Source organism: Mus musculus, chromosome 4 (genome assembly GCF_000001635.26).
Source record: "Mus musculus strain C57BL/6J chromosome 4, GRCm38.p6 C57BL/6J".
In the NCBI taxonomy this organism is placed as follows: Eukaryota; Metazoa; Chordata; class Mammalia; order Rodentia; family Muridae; genus Mus; species Mus musculus.
In genome coordinates this window covers 19707823-19727757 of record NC_000070.6, presented here as the reverse complement: position 1 = coordinate 19727757, position 19935 = coordinate 19707823, and the positions used below count along the sequence as shown (strand labels likewise).

At 41.7% G+C, this 19935-nt stretch overlaps 1 protein-coding gene and 1 long non-coding RNA gene across 6 annotated transcripts in view; both read left to right on the top strand.

The window, feature by feature from the left end:
- The first annotated feature begins 7871 nt into the window (after nucleotides 1-7871).
- On the top strand, nucleotides 7872-10972 carry Gm12354 (predicted gene 12354). Its single transcript, NR_151541.1, has 3 exons — nucleotides 7872-7965; nucleotides 8098-8198; nucleotides 10668-10972. It is a non-coding gene; the product is annotated as a predicted gene 12354 (long non-coding RNA).
- A 7781-nt stretch (nucleotides 10973-18753) lies between these two features.
- The window catches only part of Wwp1 (WW domain containing E3 ubiquitin protein ligase 1), a 100709-nt gene continuing 99527 nt past the window's right edge, over nucleotides 18754-19935 (top strand). For all 5 annotated transcript variants that reach the window (NR_074090.1, NR_074089.1, NM_001355222.1 and 2 more), the window contains exon 1: nucleotides 18754-18919. The gene's annotated coding sequence lies outside the window, so the exon portion shown is untranslated. The remainder of the gene's footprint in view (nucleotides 18920-19935) is intronic.

The window sequence follows — 19935 nt, the reverse complement described above, 5'->3', positions numbered from 1 at the left end:
AAAGAATATTTTCAAAAAGCTTTATAAAGAATATGTTACAGAGAGGATTGCCTAGTTGGTCATCAATGAAAGGAGAGGCCCTTGGTCCTGTGAAGGTTCTATGGTCCAGTAGAGGGGACTGCCAGGGCCAGGAAGCAGGAGTGGGTGGGTTGGTGAGCAGGGGTAAGGGGATAGGGGGAAGGGATGGGGGCTTTCGGAGGGGAAACTAGGAAAAGCGATAACATTTGAAATGTAAATAAAGATAATCTCTAATTTAAAAAAGAAGAATATGCTACATTGCTAAGAGAGAGAAACATTAAACAGAAATAATGGAGACATGGGAAAGCCGCAAAGAGCCTATGAGGATATGGATAGGAAGGCGCTGTCCCAGCACGCAGGACTAGCTGGCAGTATCCACTGACCTCTACACCTTTAAGAAGTTCTGGTGGCCAAAGAAACTTGATTTTCTTTTTAACAAAGGCACGTGCTTTCTAGGGTAAATTATGTGTAGTTATAAAGAATGCCTGTTACCATATGCCATATTACACTATGTATACATTGCAAACATAGAAGTATATTTAAATATATCACTAAAAGATATAGGGAAATTTCATATTGATAATTTTGCCAATGATTCATCATTATGTAGAATTTGAAAATATCAATTTTCTGACACCTCAGAAAAGAAAACATTTAAATAAAATAAATAGTAATTTTATTTTATTTTATTTTTTGACATAGGATCTTCTTTTGTAGCCCAGAATGGCCTTCTACTTACAAACCTCCTGCTTCAGCCTCTGAGTGGTGGGATAATGGGCTTGTGTTATAGGCCTGCTCATTTCTTGGTTTCAATGACATATAAATGAGATTATGTGGCTTTCTTACAGTCTATTGTCATATTTATTAGAGGAATAGGAAGGAGTGTGTCTTCTTCAGAGGGAGACAATAAATAACACAGACATTGCCAACACAGTGTCCCTGTACTTGAAGGCCTCTGATACTGTTAAGAAAAGTCACAATACTATCATCCCATACAGTTGTGTTTTCATGCTTCCGTCAAGTTTAAGGTATGTAAGAAAATGTGTGCCTAACTGTGTGATACAGAGCTTTTCCCAGTGGAAAAAATTTAAACAGTAAATGTCTTCCTTTACATACCTAAAGGAAAATCGAAGAAACATTCAAGTTAATTTTAACACAATCCCTTCTAGCAAAATGAAAAAAAAAATGATTGCAATATATCTAAATGTATTAGGATTGTTTAGGATTATTAGGATCAAAACCTAACAGAAATTAAGGCTACTTGATCAATAGCATAGAAACGTTTTTGCATAGTACATATAAAATGCAGATAAAGTTTCATACATCTTTCTGAAACAAAGAAATAGAAGGTAAGTTAATAAAAGGAAAGGGGCTAAAATGAAGTATTTAGCCAATTTGATGGTCACTGAACTTTTGTGCTTGTCAAGGACTGCTTGTAGGCTTTTATAAAAAGGATATAGCCCATTCCTATCATGTAGGAATTAAACTGATCAATCAATGACCTACTTTTAGAAAGATGGTGTTAAAGCTGAACAAGCTACTAAGCAAAGTAGAGTGAATTGTGTCTATGGAGCCAGCATAATTATCAGGGTTTCATTTAACAAATCTCAAGGTAGGAAAACACCAAGAAAGAGACACAAATGATGTCTTGGAGCTGATTATTATTAACAATTAGGAAAAAAATCAATACTAAACAGTGTACTTCCAGGCTTGGGGAGAATATGAAGGGAATTTGAAAATCTGGCCAAGTAATTCTCCTTAAAGTCTGCCAGGAGAAAAAGAACCCTCCAACATTGTTCTCTCCTTGATTTAGCACTCTGGGGAGTCTGGGCTAAAGCATGCAACGCAGGCAAATTAAAAAAAAAGGCAGATATTTCTGATATATAATTTGAGAGACGCAAACCCTCTCTAGTACCCCAAAATATCTCTACAGTCAGTCTCAGATTTTGCACCCCATAATTAGATTTCTCTCTTCCCCCTAAAGAGCTTTTGTGTTTGCTTGCCTTCTGGGACTGGAAAACACTCTTGAGCGAAGCACTGCAACAATTAACACTGTAAGGAGAACTGGTTACTAAATCAGGAAGTGAGAGGCTGAAGCCTCGGAGAAGGATGCACAAGAAAGAAAGTGTACCTGCGACAAATTCCAGACACTTCTCAGGCATCCCTAGGGCTTGGCAGGTGAATGTGCACTATACTGTGGATAATCACAAATGTTTTCGATTTATTACATCACATGGTATGTCAACATGCTTACTTGGATAGCTGCTTTGGAAATAATAGTTGAGTGACTCTCAGCTACTCCAAAAAGCCTGCTTTCATTTCTCTAGGCTTGCACACAAATTAGTTCAGGTGTCTACAAACAGAAGTTTAACTAAGTGATCCATCCAGGCACTTCTGATTTTAAAAGACGTAAGTGCGGACTTGGTCTCAGTGAAAACTCCCAAATTCCACTTGGCTGTAGTCTTTTGTTTGTCAGTAATACGAGATGCTGATGACAGTTCGGAGAAGGTGGAGTGTTTACATAGCCGCCTGGCATTCGGAAAGGATGACACACTCCAGTGCCTTCCTCTGGCGTCCAAATGCCCCTTTTTCTGAGGAAAACTTTCTTCTACTGGTTTTCAGGCTCTTACAATAGTGTACTTATTCTAGCTGTTCACTCTCCACTTGGGAACTTGAAGGTAGCTGCGGGATTCTAGGCTGAGTTCTCTACCCGCCCCTGTTGGAAGAACATGGCTTCAGTGCAAGGCAAATCCCACAAGTGAAGAAAGTCGTTTCCGTTCTACACAGATTCTCACACTACACAGAACTATCTTTCCTAAACTTGGCCAAGGATAAATCCTAGGGAGTAGAAGTCTGGGAATTTGCTCAAAGGGGACTGATTGATTACACAGCCTGGGCTCTCCAGTCCGTATCTGGTTGGTGTCACTGAGAGCTACAGCAGTAACACGCTGGACAAACCTGAGCACTATTAACCCCGGGTCTATCTGAGTAAGTTCTATAAATGATAAAATTTCATGATTTCGCAAAGGACCAGAACACAGACAAGGTGACGGGGGAAAAAAGCCCATCATGTGTTCCCTCTTACAAAAAGACCAGGAAGACACTAATATGGAGGCCCTGGAAGCACTCATGTCAAAGGTCAGAATTCCTCAGAGTTTTTTTTTTTTTTCTATATTCATTACCGAAATACTTTACAAGAACATTTGAAGGAGGCGTTGTTTCAGCTCGTGGTTTCAGAAGGTTCAGTCTGCAGTTACTTGTTGTGAGTACCAGGACAGTACATCGCAGGGTGGGGCAGGAGCTTGTGGTAGAAGACATGGAGGACAGGAAGCAGGAAGAACAGCAGGCAAGGGCCAGGGCTAATGTTCCCTCTTTGACCATTTTTCCAAGCAGGCCTGTCTCCGAAAGTTTTCACAAGCCCCTGAAACGGAGCTGCTAGCTGCCAGGCTTAAGCCTTCAAAGCATGAACCTAAGTGAGGTAATTTTCATTCCTTTGAAAAATAGCATCAGGGAGTCGGGTACTGATCATCTTTTCTGGACTCTTCAGAAAAGTCAACACCTCCTGCAGGAGGAAAGAGTGGCTTCTTTGCCATGAAACATAATAAGAATACTGTCTCGTTTTAGGACAAAATTTGCTTGCAGTGCATTAAGTAAATTCATCCCCTTAATGATAAGATGCCTCAGGAGGGACATTAACCCATGACACGTTCAGAATGTTTTTATAATCTTCCATTGTTCCTTGCTGCTTGGGGAAGAGATGCAAACATGAAGTTCATGCTGATTTTATACTGTAACTGATTCAGTCCTTGATCTACAGCCCAGGGGTCCCCACCAAATGTCCAGAAAACTGCAGAAAGCAAACTTGCAAGTTTCAAGTAGAATGAAATCTCACACATCCAAGTTTTTTTTTATTTATTTAAATTTTATTATTATATTACTGCTCTCTCTCTCTCTCTCTCTCTCTCTGTGTGTGTGTGTGTGTGTGTGTGTGTGTGTGTGTGTGTGTGTGTGTGTGTGTATGAGTGCAGGTGCCTACAGAGACCAGACATAAGCATTGCATCCCCTTGTGCTGACTAGAGTTGGTTGTGAAACACATGGTATAGGTGCTGGAAATACAATTTGGGTTCCCTGAAAGAAGTCATCTTAACCCCTGAGCCATCTCTCCAGCCCTTGTTCTTGTTTTAGTATAGTTCTTACTATGGTGACATTCTGTTTCACCCTGGGCCTTTATTTTGCATTTATGTGTTTAGCTGCAGTCACGTATGGCCTAGGCTCATTACGTAGCTGAGGGTGAGCTTGGACTCCTCCCACCTCCACTTCTCAAGTGCTGGGATTACAGGCACACACCACGACATCTGACCAGATTAGTAATTTGTATCATAGATTTATTATTTAGAAATAGAATGGCAAGGTGTATAAATAGGAAATAAGTGGCCTAGTAAGTAAATTGACAGGCTGAGTTATGCTGTGGTAATGACCGATTACAAATATTAGGGACTTTAAATGCTGGAGGAAAGCCTGGTGGACAGCACTTGCCAGTTTCTATAGATTCTCTCAGCATTGTCAGTTTCAAGCTACAGAGCTCAGAGAAGACAGACAGAATTAATTTTCTGAGTCAACTCAAATGGCACGGGCTTTGTGTGAGAGCTTTATTTTATCAATTATGTGACAGAGAGAAGAGTGAAGCTTCAAGACAGCTCAGGTTGGTGCTGTTAAGATTTTGTGATGGGCATAGTGGCATAGACCTTTAATCCCAGTGCTTAGGAAGCCAAGGCAGGCATATCTCTGTGAGTTTGAGGCCAACATGGTCTACAATGGAAGTAAAGTACAGTCTGGACATAGGACAAAGAAAAACCAAAAGAAGAAGGAAGGAAGAAAAGAAGGAAGGAAGGAGGAAGAGGAAGAGGAAAGCTCAAAGCTCAAGCTACATATGGAAACCTAATGTTGAGAGGGATACTCAACAACTTGCTAACGTCCAATAAAAACAAAAGCCCAGCATAACTGCCAGACACGTGACAGAACCTTTGTACCAGCAGTTCCAGAACTGAGACGTCAAGTCAACCTTGACTTCCAGGTCTTTCTAGCTGAAGCTCCAGGTAGTATGAGGCAGGGAGAAGCCATTCACTGATGCGAGCCCTCTTCCTATTTCTAAGTCACAGAAGCAATGCTCTGTAATACATCGGTGGGGTGTTGTGTGTGTGGTGTATGCTTGCATTCATGCATGTGGGCTATAGAAAGTTCTGTGTGGAAACCAGAGGCTGTGTGTGGAGCTGTCTTCCTCCACCCACTCTCTGTTCTTTATTTTTGGATGTAGGGGTTCTCAATGAACTTGGAGATCCCTATTTCAGCTAGATCTACTGGCCAGTGGGCCTCTAAGATCTGTCTATTTCACATCCTGGTACCAGGGCTATAGGAGTTGCACTGTTGTGGGAGCTGCACCTTGGATGAAGTGGGCCTGAACTCAGAGCCTCATGTTGGCACAATAAGCACTCTTTCTACTGAGCCATCTCCCTAGTCTTACACAGTGGTTCAAATTACTGTGTTGGTGCAGTTTTTATACAACAAGAATAACCAAACACCATGGAAAAGATGGAAAAGAAGCAGCTTTCAAATGAAATGATGATTTTCTTAAAGATTTTGAAATTTTAAATTTTTCTTCCAGCTGAAACTCTGATCTTTCCAAGTTTTTGTCATAATTACATTCAAGTCAGCTATATATTTTTTGTGAACTTCCCAGGATTTAAAAGAAGTTCTTAACACAAGTTCTGTCATCTAATCCTCAAGCCTTTTTCCATCCTACCCCTTTTCTGAAATCTTTAGTGACTATTCTAGACAAGTCTGATCTTCCATTCCCACCCTGCTAACGGGTTTGCTTACATCCTGTCAAACCCAACAGATCTGACAAGTACAGACCTTAGCTATGCTTCTTTGTATTGTGTTGATTATCCATCTCAGAAGATTGTAAATAATAGATGATCAATAAATAGTGAACTTATTCATTCATGTAAATATAATTGCCATATTTTAAAGCTCATTATTTTGTTCTTCAATTTCATAAAATTTGTTCTGGTGTTTTGCTCATATATATATATATATATATATATATATATATATATAGAGAGAGAGAGAGAGAGAGAGATACTGCTGCATATAGTTATCATATAATATATTTTAATATCTTCAAAACTTACCAGTGTGTGTGTGTGTGTGTGTGTGTGTGTGTGTGTGTGTTGTTCAGGGTTTATGTGTGTGTTGAATGCCAGGAATCAAACCTTAAGGGTCATGTACATATTAGAGACGTGTTCAATCTCTGAACTCCACCTGTAGATCTTATCTTTGTCAACAGAATACTTTTTCTGCTTTGATTATGCCACTAAAAAAATGTATTTCAGGGATAGTGATATTTGAGCTAATAAGTAAAACCCTAATACATGTTGGAAAGAGCTGGGTCAAATTTCTATTTACTTGTAGAGTTTTCTAAGACTGGAAAGGAAGTAGAGCAGGGAAACATCTGGATTCTCCAGAGTGTCAGTTGTGTGGGATGGTGTTTGGCTGGGACAAGCACATCAAAGAGTGTTTTCCTGAAGTGCACATAGGTGTGAAAGGCTAAGGCAGACTTGTGAAGGAACATCTGGCTGAAGCAGACACAGGAGAAAGGATGTTCTGCTAAAGCAAGCACATGAAAGGACTAATGAAGGATTCTTGGCTAATGGCATGCATGTATTAGTCTGCCTTACATTACATAGTTGAGCTCCATTTGTCAGGACTCCATAGAGAGAAATGCACCAAAAATTTTCTGATGGTGTGCTGTAGTTTCTTGCTGCTTCCTTGGACTCAGGCTGATTGGCAGAGTGATGTCAGCTGAGGCAAGACTCATGCTGAAGCTCCCAGAGTCTAAACCACCAACCAAAGAGTACACATGGAGGGACCCATGGCTCCAGCTGCATATGTAACAGAGGATGGCCTTATCTGGCATCAACGGGAGAAAAGGCCATTGGTTTTGTGAAGGCTTAATGCCCCAGTGTATGGGAATGGCAGGTCGGTGAGGGAGAACACCCTTATAGAAGCATGGGAGAAGGGAGATTGAATAGGGGTTTGTGGAGGGGAAACCAGGAAAGTGGATAACGTTTGAAATGTAAATAAATAAAATATCCAATAAAATATAATTTCTCATAAAAAAGACTCCTGCTGAGGCAACACACGTGGAGGACACGTGATGTTTAGAGGGTATAAATGGAACTTGCGAGTAATGGAGGCTGAGCTAGGCTTGCTTATAGAGTTAGCTGGGCAACACTTGTAGGTTTTGCCTCTTTGCTGATCTTTGCTTTGCTGAGAGAGGCACAGAGAACTTCTCCTGGCATTCCTTCTGGTAGTTCCTGCTGACTGGAGCCGAGACTGAGGCCTGGCTGTCTTTGCTAGATAGTGCCACCACTGCTGATTTTTTTTTTTTTTGCTATCCTGACTCTGCTGAACTGGACAGCTGATGTATCCGTGAAATGTTTGCCAGTAGATCGAGCTGCCACTGATAACCTGTGAACTGAACTGCCGATTTCCAGACAACACAGATGGGAGTTGCTCCGAAGAACCTTTCTAAACAGGTCCAGCATATTCTTTCTTTTCTACTACTTCTGGTGGGTGGTGGGCTAAAGGGAGGTTAAAGTGTTTAAGACCCTTCGTTAATAATAGGTTTTGAAAAAAATTAAAGCTACAGAAAGGTAGTAACTAGTAAACAAGCGCTGTATACATATTGAACCATGTGGCTGCTATTCAAAGGGCAAAGTACACCTAGCTATTGCATCTGTTTTCTAAAATAGTGCCTACTTATTCTTCCCTGAGAAGTGTGTTTTACTAGCTGTGAGAGTTGAGGAATTTATTTATTGAGAAGAATTAGATAAAAGTTGGCATTAAGGAGCCTGGAGGAAACATCTCCGAAGCAGATGGAAGGAGGTGAGCATGGCTAAGGGCTTGCAAAGCAGAAACAAACAGTGAGGACAGTTACATAAATTACTCTTTTTAGAAAACTTGCGTTATTGGACCAGAGAACAGAACGGGTAAAGATCAATGCCATTTTTTTTCTAGAAGTGTTTCGTATGCAGTCCCTCTAACCAAGGACTGTGAGAATCATCACAGTGGGACTGCAGTGTACGCCCTTGGCCCACTTCGCAGGCTTTGTTTATTTGGTAAGTCTTTACTGAGAACAGAACAAGAGCTAGACATTGTTCCAGGTACTAAGAGCACAGCAATGGGACAGGAGGGGGGAAGCAGGTCAGTCTCTGCTCTAAAGAAACTTGGGTTTCACTGGTGGAGAACCAGATAACAAGCAAATAAATTCGTTTTTCAGATGATGATAAGTGCTATGAAGACATTAAGCCAGAACAGTGGGATAAAGCCTGACTTTGTTATTCAATAATAAAATCTCCTCCAAGCTGCCAACCTGGCTCCAGTGAACCCCCACCCCACCCCCACCTCCCCTAAGGCCCTTAAGGGAATTGTGAACCAGTCAAAGCCTGAAACTGTGCAATCATCCTATGAGACAACCTCTCTGAAGTTCTCTGACTGGTCCTGGAGCTTTCTCTGGCCACAAATGGTTTGTTATGATCCATAAACACTAATGTTGTAAAGTCGTGTGGAGCTGTTCCAGTGGCTGGAGCCTCTCTCAGCAGACACTCCTTGACTGAAATAACTGCTCCCTCCATGCACTCCCTGATTTACGGTCTGCTTGTTTATTTTTCCTGATTGCTTTAATGCCATTGATATCAGATTCCCTTTAACCTTGAATCTTACCTCTTCTGTACTACCACATCTAGAATATCTGCTTGCTTTCTGACACGAGTCAAATCTGCTTGATTTGACCCAGGCAGGACCTTGCCTTCTCTAATTTTTGAGACTTAAAATGGCACATGCTGGCACTGTGTTTCAAAAAAAATGTGATTCTAGCAGAACTTGGTTTTCCCTTCCCTATGTCAGTGCCAGGAATGCTGCCAGCATGTTTATTCTGACAAATGCTCTTCTGTTTTTGTTTCTTGTATCTTCCCTCCCCAGTGTTGAGAATCAAATCCATGGCTTGACACATGTTCAACCACTGAGTATGCTCTAGTCCCGAGGTGTCCTGTAAATCTGTACTAGATTAGAAAAGTTTGCCAACTGAAAGTAAGAGATTATACTTTAAGCATTGGTTGTAAAAGATCTTAAAAGAAATAGGTAAATTCTAGGCCTGCTTGCTTTCCAAGAAAACTTCATCAGTTGGTTTTAAAATGTCAGGTATCTAGGAGGTATACTTGTGGCCAGTGGTAGAAGAAACACAGGTAGCTGTGTGGACATGTACCTGACCAAAACCTGTGAGTCCAGATTTGAGATCACACTAGCCAAGACTTTGAAGGGCTGCATCAAACAATTTTCATCTCCATGACAGCAAACCTAAGAAAAGGAACTGAATAGAGACAAGGTTTATTTTCCTCATAGTATCAGAGGTTTCACTCCATGGTTGCCAGTTCTGTTGTTTCTGGGGCTGTGGTGAGGCAGTAAGTACATCATGGGCAAACTGCTCACTTCAGAGTGGACCAGGACACCAGCAGAAGACAGAAGTGTCAGGGGACATGCCACATCTTTCCAAGAAGCCCTCATAATCTACTTGGGGACTGGATCTTATAACTGGAAACTTTTTTTTTTCACAGCTTTAAATTTTTAATTTTTAAAAAACTGGTGTCATGGTACAAATAGATGTCCAGAAGATAGTAAAATGTTAACATTTTAATTTTTTTAGTATACTATTTTTATAATTCTCTGATAGCTGTATATGTGTGCCCCATGAATTTTGACCTTAACTGTCCTAACTCCCTGGGAATTCCCAAACACTGCCCCCTCCAAACTTTATATTTCCTATCTTCTTTTAAGATGTTAAAAATCTAACTGATGGAGTATAATTAGTACTGCTTATATATGTATGAGTGTGGGGCCATCCACTGGAGTATGGGCAAACAACCAGCTGCCACACCCCCAAATAAAAGTGACTCTCTCCCATAAACTCCTAAAAGCTCCTTATCTAGGGATGGAGCCTCTGGAACCCTTCTAACTCCTATGCTGGGATTTGGGCTGTTTGTTCTTATGCAGCTTCATGCTGGCAATCACAGTTGTTGTGAGCCATGAGTGCAAAGCTATGCCACGCCCAGAACTCAGCATCTCACAGTGTTCCTTCCCACTTCCCTGCACTTACATTCTTTCTGCCTACTCTTCCATGATATTCCTTGAACACTGAGAGTGGTGACTAAACCTGAGGGTGGGTCAGGGCACAAGGTCAGTGGTGCGTGTGAGTTTTATGGCATCCACAATGTGATTACTTGCATTATCTCCATGATTGCGTCTCTCAATTAACAGCTGTATCATAAAGATTCCTTATTTCTATTTTACGACTTTAACACGTGAACCTTTGGGGGAATGCCATATGAAGACACTTTATGTCAATGTATGTTCCAAAATCATTTGCTTAAGAATCTCTAAAAGGTACTCCAATAGGTAAGGTGAAAAGAGAATTTACTTAAAGGATAAGTGAGAGTCTTACTTTATCCAACTACAAATAGTACTATAGAACCTCATAAATGTTGAAAAATCTCCAAAACTATTGACTTTCTCTCTCTTTTTTTTCTCTCTAGGGAATACCATTTCCTTTCTCTGATCCTCTCTTTGGTTAATTTCTTTATGGAGCTGGGCTTCTGTTCCTGGATGATTTCCAGGTAACCTGAGAATTCAGAGCTGCAGTAGTGCCATTTGTCTCGAGCCTGGCCAGATGTTGACACTTCCAGACCTCTAGTCATCAGTGAATAAAGTTCCAGGCCTCTAAGTTCAAACATCTTTTCCCACATGCCAAGCCTCTGGGGATGGTGGCTCATGATCCTGTGGTGTAAATGGTAGCCATAGCTATGTTAAGAGGGGAGTTTTTCTTAGACAGCAGGCAGGGTTAGAAATGAGGCAATGATTGACATACAGTGAAAGGCTTGGTAAAGCTATGAAATTCAGTGATCACCCACAGCTACCAAAGAGGCAACTCTGGGAGGGATACAGAAGCCGCATCTTGTATGGACTTGGTAGGCAGTTGCCTAAAATGCAAGTTCCTTTGTATAAATAATGTGAATTGTCATCACAGGAGTAGAATAAAGCTCAAAATGACTTCCTTTTTTTTTTTTTAAGGGAAACTTGATTGCAGATATACAAAAGACAAACGTTTTGAAAAGTATTTGTAAACCTGGATTAGTATAGTGAAATAGGAAGCACGAGTGAACAAGGATATGCTTCAAACATAGTTTATAAGAAGCTATAGACTGGCAGCAGCCTTTCTTATGTTTGCATACACTGCTTCTCTCCAGCGTGCCCCCTTCTTTGTGGACTGCCCTATTCTCTACAAGATCATAGCCACTCTTAAACACCTACATTAGTAATTGCACACTCATATGGGCCAATGTACTTATGCATGGAGGTCAGAGGTCAACATTTCTCTATTGCACTCTACCTTGTTTTTTGAGAGAGTCTTTCACAGAACCAAGAGGTCACTGACTGGTTAGAGTGCTGTCCAGCAATCCCAAACGGTCCTGTTTCAACCTTCCTATGCTTCTCTGACAAAGTCTAGTTTGATAGTCATAGATGATCATCCTTCTCTTTGGTTACAGAAAACTAAAGTAGAAAATCCATATGGTTAAGAATCTCATTTAATTCTTCCTTGAATTTTCCACATCTATTACAAAATTTAAGAGGGTTTTAAGTTAATATTTATTGATCAAAATCAAATAATCAAGTACACTGGCTAGCACTCTCACTTTATGTAGAAACCATGCAAATCTAAGGCAAAAATCTTAATAAAAAAAAAAAAGAGGGCTGGTGAGATGGCTCAGTGGGTAAGAGCACCCGACTGCTCTTCCGAAGGTCCAGAGTTCAAATCCCAGCAACCACATGGTGGCTCACAACCATCTGTAACGAGATCTGATTCCCTCTTCTGGAGTGTCTGAAGACAGCTACAATGTACTTACATATAATAAATAAATACATCTTTAAAAAAAAAATCTATGGATCAGGGCACAAGGTCAATGGTGCGTGTGAGTTTTAGGGTGTCCACAATGTGATCACTTGCATTATCTCCATGATTGCATCTCTCAATTAACAGCTTTTATGCCACTGCATCAAAATAATAAAACATAAAAAGCAACTCTTGTCTTTTTCTTTTATTCAACCTATCAATATTGAAGGTATACTATTTGCTACACATTAATTATAAATGGGGTAGAGTAAAGTCAAAAGTGGGGCTTGAGTGATGACTCAGACCACGAAATGCTTGCCATATAAGCAAGGGGACCCCAGTCTAGAATCTGGGCACGCATTCAAAAACACCATGTGCAATGATATGTATCAATATTCTTAGCATAGGAAGGTAGAAACAGGAGGACCTTTTGGGATTGCTGGACAGCACTCTAGCCAGTCAGTGACCTCTTGGTTCTGTGAAAGACACTCTCTCAAAAAACAAGGTAGAGTGCAATAGAGAAATGTTGACCTCTGACCTCCATGCATAAGTACATTGGCCCATATGAGTGTGCACCCAACCATGTACTCTTTGGAATACACATATTATAACTAAGAAAAGTATTTTAGGGTGAGTAGCATCTCCTAGTAGGGAGAATTGTAAAACATATATTAAGCAATCATTTACAGAAGACAATCTGGGCAAAGCAACTTTTCCAAGAAAATGAGTTCTTATAAGTAAATCAAAAGAGTAAATTAGATGATAAAGGTTTTGGAATAGTCTGGGCGGTTTAGGATTATTCTAGCAATCTGTTTAACAAGTATGTATTGGATCCACACAGGATGCCAGGCATTGTCCTGCCTTATAAGCTGCAGGAGTAAGATAAACTCAGCCTTTGTCTCCACACAGTGTATTAGAAGTCACGCAGGGGGTTGGAGTGAGGCAGGACTTTTGTGGGTCCAATTGTGCTTAATTCAGGGATTTGGGATATCAGGCACAGAAACCAAAGAATGACTTGAGACCATGGTTCCAGTAAAGCTTAAAGACATGAAGACTCTAGACCTAAATAAGGCAGAAGGAAGCTTTTTTTCATGACAGTTACAGAAAAGTAAAAATCAGAAGAAAACTGAAACTCCTAAGAGAGGAAAAAAGATCAAGAGTGTGTTTGTTTCTCCATTTGTTTTGTCTTACATTTTTATAAGGTTACAACAGAAACCGGACAAAGGCTGAGTTAACTATGAGATTGTTTGTTCTCTATATTATGATGGACTGAGCCAAAGGAGGGCCCACACATTCTGTGCATGCTCTCTTGACCCAACCAGAAAGATAACTGGTTCAGACTCTATCTAATCAGGAGCAGCCAAAACTTCCCTATGTCTGTCTCTGATTTTTGCTTTATTAGCAGCTATGATGGCTATTCTCAGTTGCTATCTTGACTATATCTGGAATGAACTACAATCCAGAAATGGAGGGCAAGTTTGTGTGAACTTTTTTTGCTTGGTCAAAAGTGGGTGAGTACCCTTCTATTCTGGACCTTTGAGGTAGGAAGACACACACTTTTGATCCCAATCTTCACAGGGGGAAGGCACACAAGGCACACTTTAATCAGGGCCATACATTCTGCTGGCAGCCTATATAAGGACATTGAAGAAGGAAGCTTTTGCTCTTTGCATCCTTGCTCTCACCTTGCTAGAAAGTACATTCCTTCATGGCATTAGAGTTCACTTCTTCAGGATTCCAGCATCTACTGAAGACCAGGTGAGACATTCAGCCTTGTGAACTGAGAGACCTCTGAATTCTTGAGTTTTCCATTCATAGCTGGCCATTGCTAGATTAGTTGGACCACAGCCTGTAAGTGATTCTAATAAATCCCCACCTCTCTCTCTCTCTCTCTCTCTCTCTCTCTCTCTCTCTCTCTCTCTCTCTCTCTCTCTCTCTCTCTTTTTCTCAATGGATGGATGGATGAGGGGATTCATTCTGCTACTCTAGAGAACACTGACTAACATAGCAGCTGACCTTGAGACTATTGGCTGACTGTTAACTGACTGGCATTCCCTTGATCTACTGTGCAGGTGCCTTGCCGATGGCTAATTAAACTAAGCTCTCTTTGTTCTCACACTTATATAATCAACTTGTACTTTGACCATAGCAGAAAGCTAACTGTATCTGAGCTCAGTCTCACCTATAATCCTAACATTTGGGAGATAGAGAAAGGAAGATGAGAGTTTTAAGGCCAGCCTCAATTACATAAAGAGTTCAAGGTTAATCTAGGTTACGTAAACTTCTGTCTCCAGGAAACCCCAAAAATCTCAGGAAAATAAAGAAAAATATGAAAAAGAGTAAGAAGGAAGGAGAGGAACCAGGAGGAGGAACTCAGGATGATCATTCCTTTTGAGTTTGTCTATGAGGGTGTTTCAAGCATAGCGGGAAAAACTTAGTTTGAATGTGAGAGAGCACCAACCTTGGCTAGAGGCCAACAGGACAGAAAAGGCGAGATGTGTAAACTTCTTTCTGATTCTTTCTCATTGAACAAGGTGGCGTTTTCTCCTGCTTCTGGATTGTATGAACCACTTTTCTAATGTGTGTGTGTGTGTGTGTGTGTGTGTACTAATTCTGATTCATGGAAGAACCCGGATATGTGAATAAGATGCAGTTTTCCAAGATACAATTGCTTCAGTTTATTCCTAACTTTTATTTATTTATTTATTTATTTATTTATTTATTTATTTATTTATTTAAATCAGGGTGTCATTGTCTCATGGTGTAGCACTGTCTGTCTTAGAACTCACTATTTTGACCCAGCTGTCCTTAAAATCACAGAGATCTACCTGCCCCTACCTCCCAAGTGCTAGGATTAAAGGTATGCACCACCAAGCCTGGTTCTTAACAACTCTTAAGTCTAACATTCTTTATACCCTATGTCTTGCCTAACAATAAGTAGGAGAGAGTTGCTCAGAGGCAAGTAGTCTGCTGTCATCTTAATTTCTCTGACTTGTGTGGACCTGAAGGGAGCAGCAGGTTGTTTTGTGTGGCACTGCCAAGTACAGGAAAAATGGGTAACGTTACTTTAGTACAGTGCTGGACAATTTTGATTGGTTCTTATGGGGGCATGGAAGCTATCTTGTGCATAAAGGATGTTTAACACCATCCTCTAGACAGTAGTCAAAACCAACTTCCTAATAAAAGGAACACACACACACACACACACACACACACACACACACACAGGGGTGGGGTGGGGAGGCAACTTTAAGACATCACTTAATTCCTCTGCAATGCAAAATTGTCTCAGATTGAGAACCACTGGTTTAGGGAACTTGCTTTCTATTACTGGATATGAAGTTATATCCCATGATTTAGTGGCTTTGAACTATAACAAAGCCATTCCATTCCATTCATGGTTCTGTGGGTCAGGCATGTGAAAGACTTAACTGAATGGTTTTTGTTTCATATCTCTGTTAGGCCATGGTCAAGATGACATTCTCTGAAGTCTTGGAGTCACTGAAGTGGTTGGTAATTGGTAGGGGTCCCTGGGTCCCTCTTGGTCGCAGGCAAGATGGCATAGTTTCTTACAATGTGGTCCTTCATAGGAAGCTTAAGCATGTTCTTGCCACTTGGCAGCTGTTAATGATTTGAGAGGATGGAGGCATGGACTTATAATGTCTTTTTATGATACAATGTCAGGAGTAACAATTCAGCTTTGTTACATATGTTGGAACCAAGTTGCACACTGTGGGCCCTCTTAGAAGCACATTAGGTTCTGGTTTGTGAGGAAAGAACTATCTACAAATTTGAGAGCACAGTTTTTAAGACCACTACTGATAGAGAAAAGTTTTTAGACAAATAGAATGGAGAGTACTATGAACTATTCTAAAACAAATGCTAACTTATTGTTTAGTGAAAAGGTAAATCGTTAAGCAACTAGAAAACAGACAAATTATATGCTGTTAAGATGAAATGAATTCACAAAGTCAAAACGAAACAAAATGGCAAAGACAAAAGTTTCACCTTCATCAATATTTACATTACATGAAGAAACAGTGAATAGTTCTGTTAGAAAGCAGATAATTATGGACCAATAATAAGTACATATTTGCTCACAAGGACTCTACCTTGATCACCTGCACAGTAATCTCAAGCCGTGATGTGTGGAACTTGGTAATATTCAGCAGCAGTAGTTTTTAGACTAGCCTATGTGTTAGATGTCTGTAAGTATTGTACCTGTAGCAAATCACTTATTTTTTACTATGTCATGTAGTTATCACTATACCAGTTTTCTAGCTTAGGTATAATCAGATCAAGTAACTCATAGCTTGTGCTGGCACCTGGGCTGGATCATGTACTAGGCAACAGAGGTGCAATGCTTGTGGCTCACAATACTTTCAGAGCCCACAGAAGCAGCTTAATTCCTATGAAGAGTGATACAAAAAATGTAAATATCGAATATAATATTTTAAAGTATAATGTCAACACATTTTTTTTCATGGATCAATGCAGTCTTAAAATACAGTTTACAGTGGGCTTTGCTTGATTTTTAAATGAAAGGAGAGGCCTCATAGGTAGTTTCTAAGGTCATGAAAGTGAGACTGTGTCTGCAGTGGCCAAGCTGTGCTTTGATCCCAGCAATGTGTCTCCTAAGCCTACACTCTCTCTGCACGGCACCTTGTTCATGTGTTTCAGGGGGGCTAAACTTAACGCGCACTCTGTGATTACCTTGGCAGGTTTAACATGAGACAGTAAACAAGGACAAGGGAAATGATTGATGAGAAGATACAAAGAACGGTGTTCACTAGAAACTACAAAATATTCAACAGTAACACATATTTGATGTTAGGCGTCAACTTAGGGCATAGGAGAACCTAGGGGCTTCTCTTGGGGCCTTAGGGAAAGTCTGAACCAATGGAGGAGTGAGAGACTGAGACAGGAAGGCAGAAGGAGAAGTCTGTACACGCTCTGGAGAAAGGCAGGCCCCTGTGAAGAGCATTTTGAAGCAGCTAGTACATTTATTTACAGAGATCTTACAGGGGGGAAAAAAGGGTCCAGGAAATGTAAAGGCAACACAGTTTAAACACACAGCCAAGTGGACACATTCAGTAATCTCCTAGCACTACAAATAGCATATGAGCTTGAAGGTGCTCTGAAAAGCACGTTGTCATAAGACCTGTGGACAGGTTATTACTGTGCCCAATGACCTTAAGCATTAGAGTGACATGATGTTTGGTGTCCGCTGGAAACTTGACAGAATCTAGAATCACCTGGGAGATGGCCTATTGACATTGCCTTCAAAGGATTATCTTGCTTCTGGTAACTGAGGTGGGCAGGGCCATTCCATGGGCTATATGCAACAAAGGCATGATAAGCATGCCTCTCACTCTATTTCCTCACTTCTGGTTTATTGTGACCAGCTGCTTCAAGCTCCGGTCACTAGGTATGAGCCAGCGTAAACTCCATTTCCCTTAAGTTGTTTTGGACCAGTCATTTATCACAGCAAGAGGAATAGGTTGAAGAAAAGTAAAATTGTCATGTACATTTTTGAGAGATTTTTGTGCACCATAGGCATATGCCCCTAACTTATATGTAAAATTAGGGGCTAGTAACTAATGGACCAGAGTGGAAAAGAATGAACGTTTGTTCATTCAAGTGGTATTTACTGAGTCCTACAAATACTCATGGAGCCTTAGTGTTCTTCTTGGTAGACTACTTTTTTCTCTTCTTCAAAAGTTGCAGCAACAACGGAGTGAATCAGAAAGGTGGTTTAATGTTAACAAGATATTTAGAACAGAAATGTTACAAGGTGATTAGGCTGAGAACTTGTTACCTATGGAGTAGTGAAGTTAAAGGTGTCACAGGCAACAAGAAGCCAGGATTCGTGAACTTTTCTGACAAGAGAACTAGTCGGCTCTGGGGTGGGTTTAAATTAATTTGTGAGGTCTAGCTGAGGTGTTTGGCTAAATGTACTATTTATTCTGGAAGAACTTTTGTTCTTTCTCTGAAGTAGAATGGCGGGCCATATGGTGAGTAATGTGGTCATTACACTGCAGTGTGACCTTTCTCGCAATGTAAATTACCAACAGCTCTTTTCTAAACCAGTTGACTCATTGTGTCAAAGAGTCAAGAGACAGCTACCTTTCAGAATTACTGTGTCCATTAACTGTACGAAAAGGGATATATGCACTTGCTCAATCAGTAGTAGCTTTGTCCCTGGGCCACTGTGGTGCCAAGAGAAAGGAACAATTTCATTACCAACACAATGGTCTCGTGTGACTACCATTACTAATGGACCCTAAATCAAATATTAAAGCGAGGTCAAGGGGTTTTCCTTCGCAGCCTACTTTGGCTGCGAAAGCACGGACGTGCCTGGAGGGTCTTCCCTGAGGTTATGCAGGAAGCTCTGCAGCTGACTGAACAGACCAGGTAGCTGCTGTTCACAAGTCACCACCGGCTTCCCGGCGGCTGCCCCGCCCCCTTTCCGGCTCTGGCTCCACCTCCTCTCCCTTATTGGTTGGCGTGCCTCTCCGCCTGACCGCCTGGAAGACCCGGAGGAGCGGAGTGGCCCCTAGGCGGGCTGGGCGCGCGCTCGCTGCGCATGCTCGAGGGCAGCTGGATTCCCGGTCTGGACCAGAGGCTCAGAGCGGCCCCGGCGGGGAGGCGCGCCCGTGCGCGGCAGCGGCAGCGGAGTCGCGAGCACGCTGCGCGCTCCCGAGGAAGGGAGGTGTAGGCCGGGGTGGGTGGGGGGAGGGCCGGGTGTCGGCGCGCTTGGCGTGCGGGATCCGAGTGGCTGCGGGCGGCCTGAGCTGCCCGGCCGACGCCTGCTGCGAGATGGCGATCTTGGGCGCGGAGGGCTGAGGAGGCGCCGCCGCGGTGGCTGCGGGCCCCGGGAGCCGCAGCTTTGCGCGGGTAAGTACAGCGGGGCTCTGGAGGGCGGCCGGGCCGGAGTTCGCCGGGGTGGGGTCGCCGGGCTTGCCCCGAGCTGGCCCTGGCACCGGCCTGTGCGGGTGACACCGGAGCCCGGCGAAGTGGCTCGGTGACTGCAGTGCTCAGCCTCCTGACCGGCGGCTTGCTGGCGTCCCAGCTTCCCCGCCTCAGAACTGCTGCCCTGACTTTCACCCGGATCCCACCGGCGCGAGCCGGGACGCCAGCCTCAGAACGTCCTTTTCTGACACGTTTTTAGCATTCAGCTTTTTTTTTTTTTTCACTGACTCCGCACCTCCTCTCACCAACAATCTTAATCTCCACCTTTGGTGACCTGGTAGGTTCAAGTGACCTTGCAAAATTTTCTAATCCTCATCTCGTGATTTGGGTCCTTTTCCTTTAAATCTTCTTTTAAAATGTAGTATTGTTAGGATTTGGTACTTTGCCCGTCGCCTTTAGCCTTTACAGTCCTTAAATGATCAGTTTGTGGCTTAGGGCTGTATGGCTTTCTACTCATCGGTTTGGAGTTGTAAGTTCTTTTGCTCTAAGCGATTCCTCTTCATTATTACCAAAAAGAAGGTGTATCTATTATGCTTTTGAAATATTTTACTCGTCCACCATAAAATATTTCACAAATGTCTGTGTTTTCCCTGTTAATGTTTCATCTTTTTGTGTGCATAAAATTGAATTCCTCCCCCTAAAATGCCGCTACTTAGAGTTATGGAAAAAAATGCCAGAGTTACCTTCCCACTCCCCATTTGGTGTTTTTTTTACCCCTGATGAAATACCCTGTTCACAGTTGTCTGTAGGTTTCTGTAAGAGTTTTTGCTTATGTATAAATCCACTTAACATGTCTCACCAAGTCTGTATGTAACTGCTAGTAAAACTCTCCTTTTAAAAAAGACATTCTTTCATTTATCTAACTTCCTTGAGCCATAAAACTATGTGCTTAAGCTGACTGAAAATTACCATTTTTTAAATAACTAGTTAACATTTTAAAT